Raw genomic sequence first — 10231 nt, forward strand, 5'->3', positions numbered from 1 at the left:
CCAGTAGTATCTGTACAAATCAACATGTATTAAAATCATCTCAGATGAAATTATTTAGTAAAGCCACGTAACAGTAATTAACAAGCATAATGTAACAGAATCACACTCTGTTAAACATTCTACAGTGATCAGATTTCAGTTATTCTGCACTGGACTGGATAAGTAACAGAGTTGAGAGGGTGGCCTGGGAGAAGAAAAAAGAGTTTCTGACGAGTAGGATGCAGCAGCTCAGATTATTTCATCCTAAAGGCATCAGATTCTTGGTGCCTGAGCAATTGCGCCACATAGATTTTAGAATAAAATGCTGCAAAGATTTTAAACAGATTCCAACTGTGTTTATCAGAAGAGGTGGGAACAAAAGTAGTGCAACACAGGAGGTTAGGCTATGCCCACTTTTTGGAATTTTTATCGTCTCTTGTTACAGCACGGTGTTGTAAGCCTGTAACGCATCGTGTGGTACTACAGATGCCATGTGGCACAGCAGGCCCCACATGATGCACATGGCCTCTGCATCCACCGCACGATGCGTTACAGTACCGTACTGTAACAGGAGAGGATAACGATTCTTTTTGTGAGGAAAAAAATTTATTTCTTCCTCTCTCATTAATGGAGAGGGGGGACGGTAAGGCTGTCATACATTTCAGATTCACAAGAGTGTTGAAAGGCCAGTAATAAAGCATTCAATGGCAGAAAATCAGGTTAAAAATCATCCCGGCCACCAGTTCATATGCATCAACAAAATTTTCAAAACTACGGACCAACAGACAATAAATGAGGATCAAGTCGAGTGATCCTCATTCAGATCGGACTAAATTTGTCTACATAGGTAGATCCTGATCAAACCTGATAAACCAGGGGGTGATTTGAGTTTTTGTTAGCATGGGACAAAAATTCGATCGAAACCTGTCAAAACCACCGAGTTAACTCGATTTTTTAGGTTTTCGAGACGAGTTGAAGGAGGATTTTATAAAATCCCTAGATTCGATCGGGTTTCGACCATATTTCGATGGTTTCGATACATATGGCCATCGAAATTATGGGAAACTTGACTTGAAACTAGGACAGAAAGATATTTATGCCAGAAGCCCATGTGTCAGTTTGTGATGGCTTGCACCATTTTCTTTTTTCCATGAACTGCATTTTGGATTTCCATTCGTTTGGGCCTTGTTTTGTTCTCGCTTTTAATCTGAGCTGTTGACCAACAGCAGTTGATCCAACTTGGAAAATTAAAGTTTTTTGGAACTGTATTCTCAATCCATGTCAAATTCTTTTTTTTAACGAAACATTTCATTTTAAGTTGTATTCATCAGAAGCCCCCCCACCCCCAGGATGATTTAGTGCCCAAAATACTAGTTCAAGACAGTGAGGAACCGAATGAAATGAATGAAGATAGTGGAGATAATGAGATGTCATGAGCAGGATATAGGGAAGACCATGGTCAAGACTGTCTCTTTTTTTTTTTGGGTAGAAAGCAAGACTATTCATTCATGCGCGCTTAACGCCAAACAAAAGGAAACACAATACATAAAGCTGATAGATAACATGATAAACGCAATGTATGGATATACGGTATCCAACACCAAGGAGTGAAAATTGATCCGGTCTCACATGCCATTGACTGGGTCATCCAGACCATGGCCAAGACTGTCAGTAGTAGGTAGAGTGAGCACAGCTCTATGCGGTAGAAGGCATCCTTAATACAAAGCTATGCTTAGTTTCCATTATTTTCAATGAGTTAAGGATTTACCAGCTTCTTTGTAGCCTCAGTGGTTTGTTGATTATGTTTGCTACCCTGAGGTCGAAGGTTCAAGGTTTGGGTGCTGGGAGTGACAAAGCCCATCTGAAGCTGTTTTCATTGTTGCTAGTTTCGGCCAGCCGGTTTGGTTCATCACTTTAGACAATGTAACAAGGTCAAAAGTTTCATGCACGGTCTTATCCCCCTCTCATAATAGGGGTATGAAATGACCAAACCCCCCTATTTGATACATCGTAATCCTCTCCCTTGAATGCAGCTGTTCATAAAAACCCTACCCATATATTTTTTTTGGTAAAAAAACCCTACCCATATGACAATGAGTAAAAAGGTTTTTGCCCTGAAGAAGCTTTATTAGGACTAAACCGCGTAATAGGCTTAATTGGAGCTAAACCTGTTCTAAAGCTCAATCAAAAGTTTCCCTAAATAAATATTTCCCACCATCAACAGCTAGTTGCCTAGTGCAGTTGATAAGTTGTGGTGCGCTTCATGCCCATGCTCAACAAGAGGTCTCGAGTTCGAGTTTCCTGGCTGGTACCTCCCCCCCCCCCCCTCCTTATTCTCCACCTAAAAAAATTAAGATGTATATAAAAAGCTCCCAATTCCAAAAAAAAAAAAAAAATTCTCACCAAAGCGAGCAAACACAAATAATTTATAACCACACAAGTATTTCATAATCTTTGGGTGAAGCAAGCAAAAGATTTTATCATCAGGGAACATATCATCAAATAGATAGTGTGATTATGTAGTCCACTCCTTGACTCATCCTGATGTAAGTGCTGATTTAGGCTGTCATGCATCAGAACTCCGCAGTTAAAGATGCAATATGCGATCGGAAGAGGCTAGAGAAATTCATCATGGTAGCAATTTGGTGCATTCAAGAAGATCCATCTTTAAGGCCATCCATGAAAAAGGTGACACAGATGCTAGAAGGAGCTGTGGAGGTTTCTGTGCCATCGGACCCTGCTTCCTTTATGAGTGCAATTGATTAAAAGTCCTAATTCTTATCAGTTAACATGAAATTATTAGCCTCCACAAATTTTAAACCTTTGTGCCAAAAAAAAAGAAGAAGAAGGCTGTCATGCATCAGCAAATAGCAAACTCACAAGAAATTTTTTTAATATATCGAGGTTCATTTGTGAGATAGTGCAATCATACTCATTAGAAAAAGGAATTTAAATTTCCTTTTTCATTCTTATATTTATTTCTTGTGATGATTAGAACTTTAATTATAAAAGACCTTAGCGAATAATTTATGAATCATTTTAGTGGCCTAAATAAATTTTTTTTTTCCGGTTAAGTGGCCTAAATAATTCATAACTGATATTTTAGCTCCATTCCACCAAGGCTCCATTGTTAGGGAATGACCTCTGCCGTAAAATAAGATTCATATAAAAAAGGGAGAAAGAATGTTGTCTGCCTGCGTAGCATCTTGTATTAAGACAATAGGACGCATATATGTCATTTTATAGGTGGGAGGAGAGAGATAGACACAAGGAGGGCACTAGCATACGCTACGTAGCCTAATAACATTCTTTCTCCCAAAAAAATAATCATCTAAGGAATTTTTGGTTGCATAACATTGTCCTCGTATTCTTAGTTGATGTTGGTTCATCCATTGGGACTAGTATGTGCCTCTAACTTAAATTGGGAGCTGCGACCTTTGTCGGTTTATCTTTCGAATTGTAGTGTTTGTGGGAATTCAATTTTTGTAGTTATATTGTTCATGTCATAATCTAATCATCATTAATTTTTAATCTATTTAATAATGAAATAATATTTGAAATTGCAAATACAAGTAGCTCATATGGTTGAAATATGCTATTAAATTATTGTGACGAACTTAGACCTCTCTAAGCAATCGCGTCGGCACTTAGCACTCACACTAGCATTAAGTCAGTCTTTCCACAACTCTAGTAAGGGACTTGGGAATAGAACTTAGAGAATACAAGAGAATTTGAGTGAATGGAACTTTTATAGCACTAGAAAGCTTGAGTACAAAGCTTGAAAGTTAACTTACTTGGTGCCTTGGTCAACTTAGACCACCTCTATTTTTAGGCATCCCAACCTACAATGAATGGTTAAGATCTATACAAGTGTCCTCCATCCAAAAGGTGGAGACCTTTCTAATAAATGGACTGAAAGTTTCTAAGATATTTACAAGTATTTTCTAGAAGTCTCTCTAGAACATTCTTAACACCTAGAGGTTCTAGAATACGTCTAAACCCTTCAAGTGTGGAGAGTTTTAGACCTTGATTCTTTCTTGAGCCAACGTCCATGTCAATGGGCGATATGGTCTACCTATATATTTATGGCTAGAATGCTGAGATCATTATTTTTACCTAATAGAAACAGATGAGACAAATGGAAAGAGTTTCACAAATGTTGGCATTGAAGGTGGTTCTCCTTTTTCCTCTCCAATTTGCCATCTCTGATCATTTCTAAATTTGGGGGTTGGGGGTTGTGGGGGGGGGGCATGTGGAGTGGTTGGTATATCTGATTTAGTTTAATTATAAACAATTTCTAAGTAGTTGTTTCTTGTCAATTTCACTTGATAGAATTAAAAATATTACTTTTTGATGATGCGTAACGGCTCTACCAATTCAAGCGTGGACATGCAATTGTATTATTTAATCACAATTGACTTATCCATCATGGATAATTGTGGATTTGTATTATTTAACATCTTTTGATTAGAGTTTTGTAATTTGTATTATTTACCATTCCTCACACCTATAGGGTTGATCGATTTGAATCACAGTTTTGTCTAATCATCATTTTGTACGGCACAATGAAGATGGGGCCATGATCGAGAATCAGTTTTTCTCTACTTGGAAATATTGAAAGCCTAGATGACCATGGTTTTAATGCACGGTATCGAAATGGGTATTGGTCAATTTAGAAATCGTTACGGTATTACATAGTATCAGCATGGATTGATCGTATCAAACAAATTTATCCCTGATTTTCTTTTAAAAATGATTTTTTAACCATTTTACCCCTTGTTTGTACCATATCACCGATACAATATCAGCACAATATCGAGATCGATCACTTGTAAAATCGGTATGTATCGCCCAATAGAGACGATTCAATACCGCTACTTCAAAACATGGGATGGCAATAGGGACAACACAAGAGAATTGAAAGTTGTTTGTTTTAGATTATTGTATTGTCATCATAGGTGGGTGATTGGGATCGTTTTTTCTAGAAGGGTTAAGTGGGTCTCAATTATTATTTATCGTAATAGATTATTTTTTCTTGGAATGAATTATGGTGTGATAGGAAGTAGACCTTTATCTGCTTCATTTCTTGGGCAGGTTCATTTCCTTAAGTTTTTCTAATAGAGGGGGCGGAAATGACCACTCTACTCCTACCCGAACACACTACCGAAGTGGGATCCATCCCCTTCTATTAAAGGAACTTGGGGAGATGGAGCGAGCAAGAATTGAAGCAGATAAAAATACGATAGAAAATAAGATGCAAGCTGACGTCATTCTGGATGTGAAAATGGACCTTAGACACAAAATCGAGTGCTGAAATGTGATTTTGTACTCTGATACACTTACGGTGCGTTTTAAACCGATACAACCTACCGTAACCAGAGCGGACTATAACACTTCACATTTCTCCCTCTCTTTCCCTTTTCATGAGACTTACAATCCCTCATCTATCCCCACTTTCTACAATTAGCCATAGACTAGAGAGAGGCAGGTGACATACAGCCTCTCTCGCTCAATAAATTCAACTGATAATCGAAACAGGGGTGGGGAAAAATATCCATCACATGCATCCATCAAACACCAACCATTCAACCTACCATTCTTCTTGCATAAACTTTTAGATCCTTTATTCAAGGAAACCCTATATTGGTTGTCTCTTTCTTTCAATCAATTATAAGTTTGAAAAAGGTAAGAGATCAGCCAATGGAAATTTCAAAAGAGAAAGAAGCCCCCACCCCAAAAACCCACAGCCACTAGTATCCAAAAGAACTGTTGTCGTGATTCAAACCTTCCTTGAAGGCTTCAATTCTCCAAGCTGGTAGGGCTAGTGTCTGCCTAACTCCAGCAGACCCTTATGTCCAATTGATTACACATCTTTATCAATTTTGAAGTCCGAATTAACTTAATCAGTTTTTTACTTCTAGTCACTCCTCACTAAAAACCTTCTCACCTCACCGTTAGATTTCTTTCAATAATGGGCCAAGGATCCAGATCTTCTACGGCGCAGTTGCATGTCCGGCCTGTGCTGCGCAGACACAGGGTCACCCGCAATGACCGCCTTACCCCCTCTGGGGCAAGGTGCTCGAGCAAAGGTAAGGCGGTCATTGCACGTGATCCTTTGTCTGTGCAGCACAAACCGGACGGGGCTGCGCGCCATAGAAGATCTGTTTCCTGGAGCCAATGTTTAGTAGTAGACTTCACAATAACATTTGATTGGTCATCACAACCCCAAGCCATCAAGAGTCCCAAAGAGTGTTAGTATCAATTATCAAACCTACCATCCAACTTTCTTTTCGGAAAGGAGTATCTTTTGTTTGGGTCATAGCCAGCCCCAGTGCACGAGGCTCCCACCATTGCGGGGTCTGGGGAGGGTCATAATGTACGTAGTTTTACCCTTGGCTTTCACAGAGAGGCTGTTTCTAGCCATGTGTCTCAAAATGCCTTAGCCAGCCCATGACATCGCCACCCTACTCAGAAAAAAAAATATACTAAAAAAAATCAATCCTATGTAGTCCCAAGGACTTTAGTTTTTTTTTTTTTTTTTTTTGATAAAAAGAAATCATTTATTGAGAACGTGAAATCTCATGGCTGAGAGTTACATAAGTCAAGTATCTATGGAACAAAACTAGGCTACATTATCGTACACTTCACTGATAGAGCCTTCTTTGCCAAAATGGTTGTTGGTAACAATTAGGGTAAATTACACGTCACCCGCTAGTTTTCAAACGAAACTCAAATCACACCCTGGTTTTTGAAAATACTCAAATCACCCCTTGTATTAGACCCCAATATAACAAATTAATCCCCACCGTTAGTTTTATGTTGTTAAATGATGATGTCAGCCAGTTAAATAAATTTAAATCCCTAAACTACCCTTGAATAGTATTGCTTTACGATTTTACCCTTGTAACTAAAAACCCCAAATTCTATCTATCGTCTTCTTCACATCACTCTATTCCTCACACCAGCAAATCAATCTCAATCTGAACTTCATCGGAGAGAAGAACGAGAATAAAGAACAAGAGAATCAAATCACCATGGAATAGCAATTGACGATCTCACCGTCCTTGAATTGATCACTAATAGTAGGGTCGTTACCGATTGCCGTACTGTTCTCGCATTCCTTACGGATGTTGTGGCGGATGTTGGGGGCAGAGGCGATGCCATCACCACCGGATTCAGCATCACAAAAATCCTCAAACCCTCTTTTCCCCTTCAAATGGCGCCTAAACTCACCCAAGAGCCATCATCGACTCACCCTTCTCAGTCCTAAGGCATCCTATATCAAGTTGCTTCCTCTGATCGCGGTTTCATCCCCAAATCCTTTCGACCCCAATCCCCCAATCAATTGGTCACCATTGTGAATCACGTTTTTACCAAAAAAAAACCATTGCGAATCGCGTTGCCGGTGAATTTTCTCGTCGTTCTTTAATGCCGTTTCTCAACGAGGTTCAGGTTCATCCGTTTGGGTTCCCTCTTGCAGACTCGTAGGCTCATGCAGTTCATGTGATGTGGACTTCCCACTTGCAACCCTCCTCGTAGCTTGGTCTACCACAGATGGGTGCTACAGTCCCGACATTATCAAGAGTGTCCTGCCATCAGTCACCCAAAGGTTTATTTTCATGTTTGCAGTTGCACCCTTCTCTTAACTTTTTTTGACTTCGTTCATTCTCCTAAATTTAGGTCGATTTTATATTGCTTTATATGACCTCCGATTGTTAGTATAATTTCTATTTCATATTGTAAAGATCTTTTGGATGGCTTGATTCGTACTTTGGATAAGATAAAATAATTGTCCATTTCTTTGTATATTCCAAAATATGCTGCAAAGAGAAGAATGTTGTATCATTTGGGAACAAGATGGATATCTGTTAGTAATTCGTTTTTGTAGTCCGGCGAGTGCGGCGAACGTAGGCAATCCTAGAGTGGAGCAAAGCAAGGGTTGGAGGGTGGAAGGAGGTCAGGTAAGTAAGGGTTGGGCAGCCCCTGAAGCAGTGGCGACGACGAGATTGATTGAGAAGAAAAGGAAAAGGAAGAGAATGAGAGTAGCGATGGCTATGGATTTGTAGGGTGGCATGGTGGGTTAGGGAGAGAGGGTAGAGTGAAGAGGAAGAAAGAAGAAGGGTAAATATGTCATTTTAATTTTTAATTAGATTTTAAGTAACACTGTTACTGTAGAGGGGGACTTTTAAGTTTTTAAAAAAACCAGGAAATGATCTGAATTTCGATTGAAAATCAGGGGGTGAAGTGTAATTTACCCTAACAATTAGGTATGAGGAACAGTGCATGGCCATCTCAAACTCCAATAATTCCTTTAAACAGTTAAAACAACTAAATTTTATTGTTAATCAACTATTTCACTGAATAAAAAAAGGGTTTTTAACAAAAAAAAAAAAAACTACAAAAGGGCAGAAAAGGCGAAAGAAAAAAAAAAAATCTAATTGCACTTTTGGTGAAATAAAAAATGGGATTTGGAAATCATTATAATCATTCCATCGATTCTGATTCAAAATCAATTCATTTCTCCAATTCCATTTCGATCATTTAAACCATGTATCCCAATGGGATCGTGTAATTTATAATTCAATAATTACTACAACAGTACAATTCCCAACGATTGGAATCATGTTAATATGAACCATGTTTTGTCCAATTGCAACTGTTTCAAACATGATTATAAGAATGCATATCAAACGCTGCCTTAGTAATAGAACGATGAGTGATTTGGATAATAGGGCCGATAATTTACTAGTCAAATAGAAATGTAAGGTGTATTTATGTGAAAGGAAAGTGGTCTCTCTGAACAAGCAATGCAGGCTACGCCAGTGGCCAGTCCTCTCTATCTCTTTCTTCTCAATTTCTCTAATTCGATGAACCGTGCTTAGTATTCTCCATTGACGGGCTAACACCATCTCTTCGTCTCAGAGAATCCTCTCCCTTATGTGAATTTTGAATGTATCATGTCCATGGCACCATAGTTACATTCTTGTTAGATATTTTTTCTAGGAAAAATGATAGTCATGCTGCCGGTATCATGTGCCCTGTCACACTATTTTTGTACCTGGCAATCTCTTTCCCTGACATGTGAACCCCTTGTATACCAACTATGCGGCGACCCCTCTTTTACTCTCATTTGCTTGGCTTGAGAGATTCCATTTCATATGGGCAGCACGATGATCCTAGCATTTATTTCTATTATCTTTTTGGGAGCACGCCATCCGCTCCAAGCAAGTGGTAGACACACAAGGGAGGGGGTGGGTGTTGGAGGTTTTTCAACATAGTGGCATTGGGAATAGTCCCACATCGGAAACATAAATTTGTTTTCTTGGGTATATTTGATAAAGCACTATTTGTTGATTAAATTAATAAATACAGTGAATGTTATGGTGTATGTGGGGGACTTTCGTCCATGCACGTACACGCACACGTGCGGTGTGGGTAGTAGCGGCGTTAATGACGCACACACTTAGCACTTAGCACGCTTGCATTGAGATCTGATCTGGACCGTTCCTTTTGATCCAATGGTCCAATTTGAATCTGGATAAGGTCAATGTATGTAGTTGATCAACAGTTATGATTGTTATATTTTTTGACGATTTAGATCGTACAGTTATGATCTAACAGACCAGATTCAAAGATGGAATGATCCATCTGTTGGAAACAGATGCCAAATGGCTTATTAATACCCAAAGGTATTTCAAATTTGAATAGATATCCAAAACGTTCTTCTCCTCCCTCATTCTCAAAGGTGATCTTGCAGATAATCTATTTTACTGTAGGAAACAGATATCTCTGCTACTGGCTTTTCTGTTTCTCAAAAGGTTTTCAGGCATCGATCTTGGCTTCGTTTGTGCAATACGTAGCCAAGATAATCAACAAGTTTGGGCTTCATTGTATCTTGGGAGACAATTCGTCTGTAATCTATTTGCATCTGGAAGTAAAGACGAATTTTGTCTTAAGGAAAGCGACTCTATAACGCGCCTTGAAGATTCAAGCCAAATCCTGTTCTAACAGTGGGAACAGTCATGGGCAGGGTCTTTTCATTAAGAGGAGAGAGAGAGAGAGAGAGAGAGAGAGAGAGAGAGAGAGAGAGAGAGAGAGAGATGCAGACACATGGCTGGGCAGCCCGATGGAATGCCCGACGACATTCCCAGCCTTTTCCCTACCCATTTTTATTTTTTTTTTGGTTAAATCCTTTTTTGAGGGGGTGGGGACAATCTTTCCCAGTCTTGGAATCTTTTCTATATAAACTTTC

The sequence above is a fragment of the Telopea speciosissima genome, chromosome 7 (assembly GCF_018873765.1).
Source record: "Telopea speciosissima isolate NSW1024214 ecotype Mountain lineage chromosome 7, Tspe_v1, whole genome shotgun sequence".
Classification (NCBI taxonomy): domain Eukaryota; kingdom Viridiplantae; phylum Streptophyta; class Magnoliopsida; order Proteales; family Proteaceae; genus Telopea; species Telopea speciosissima.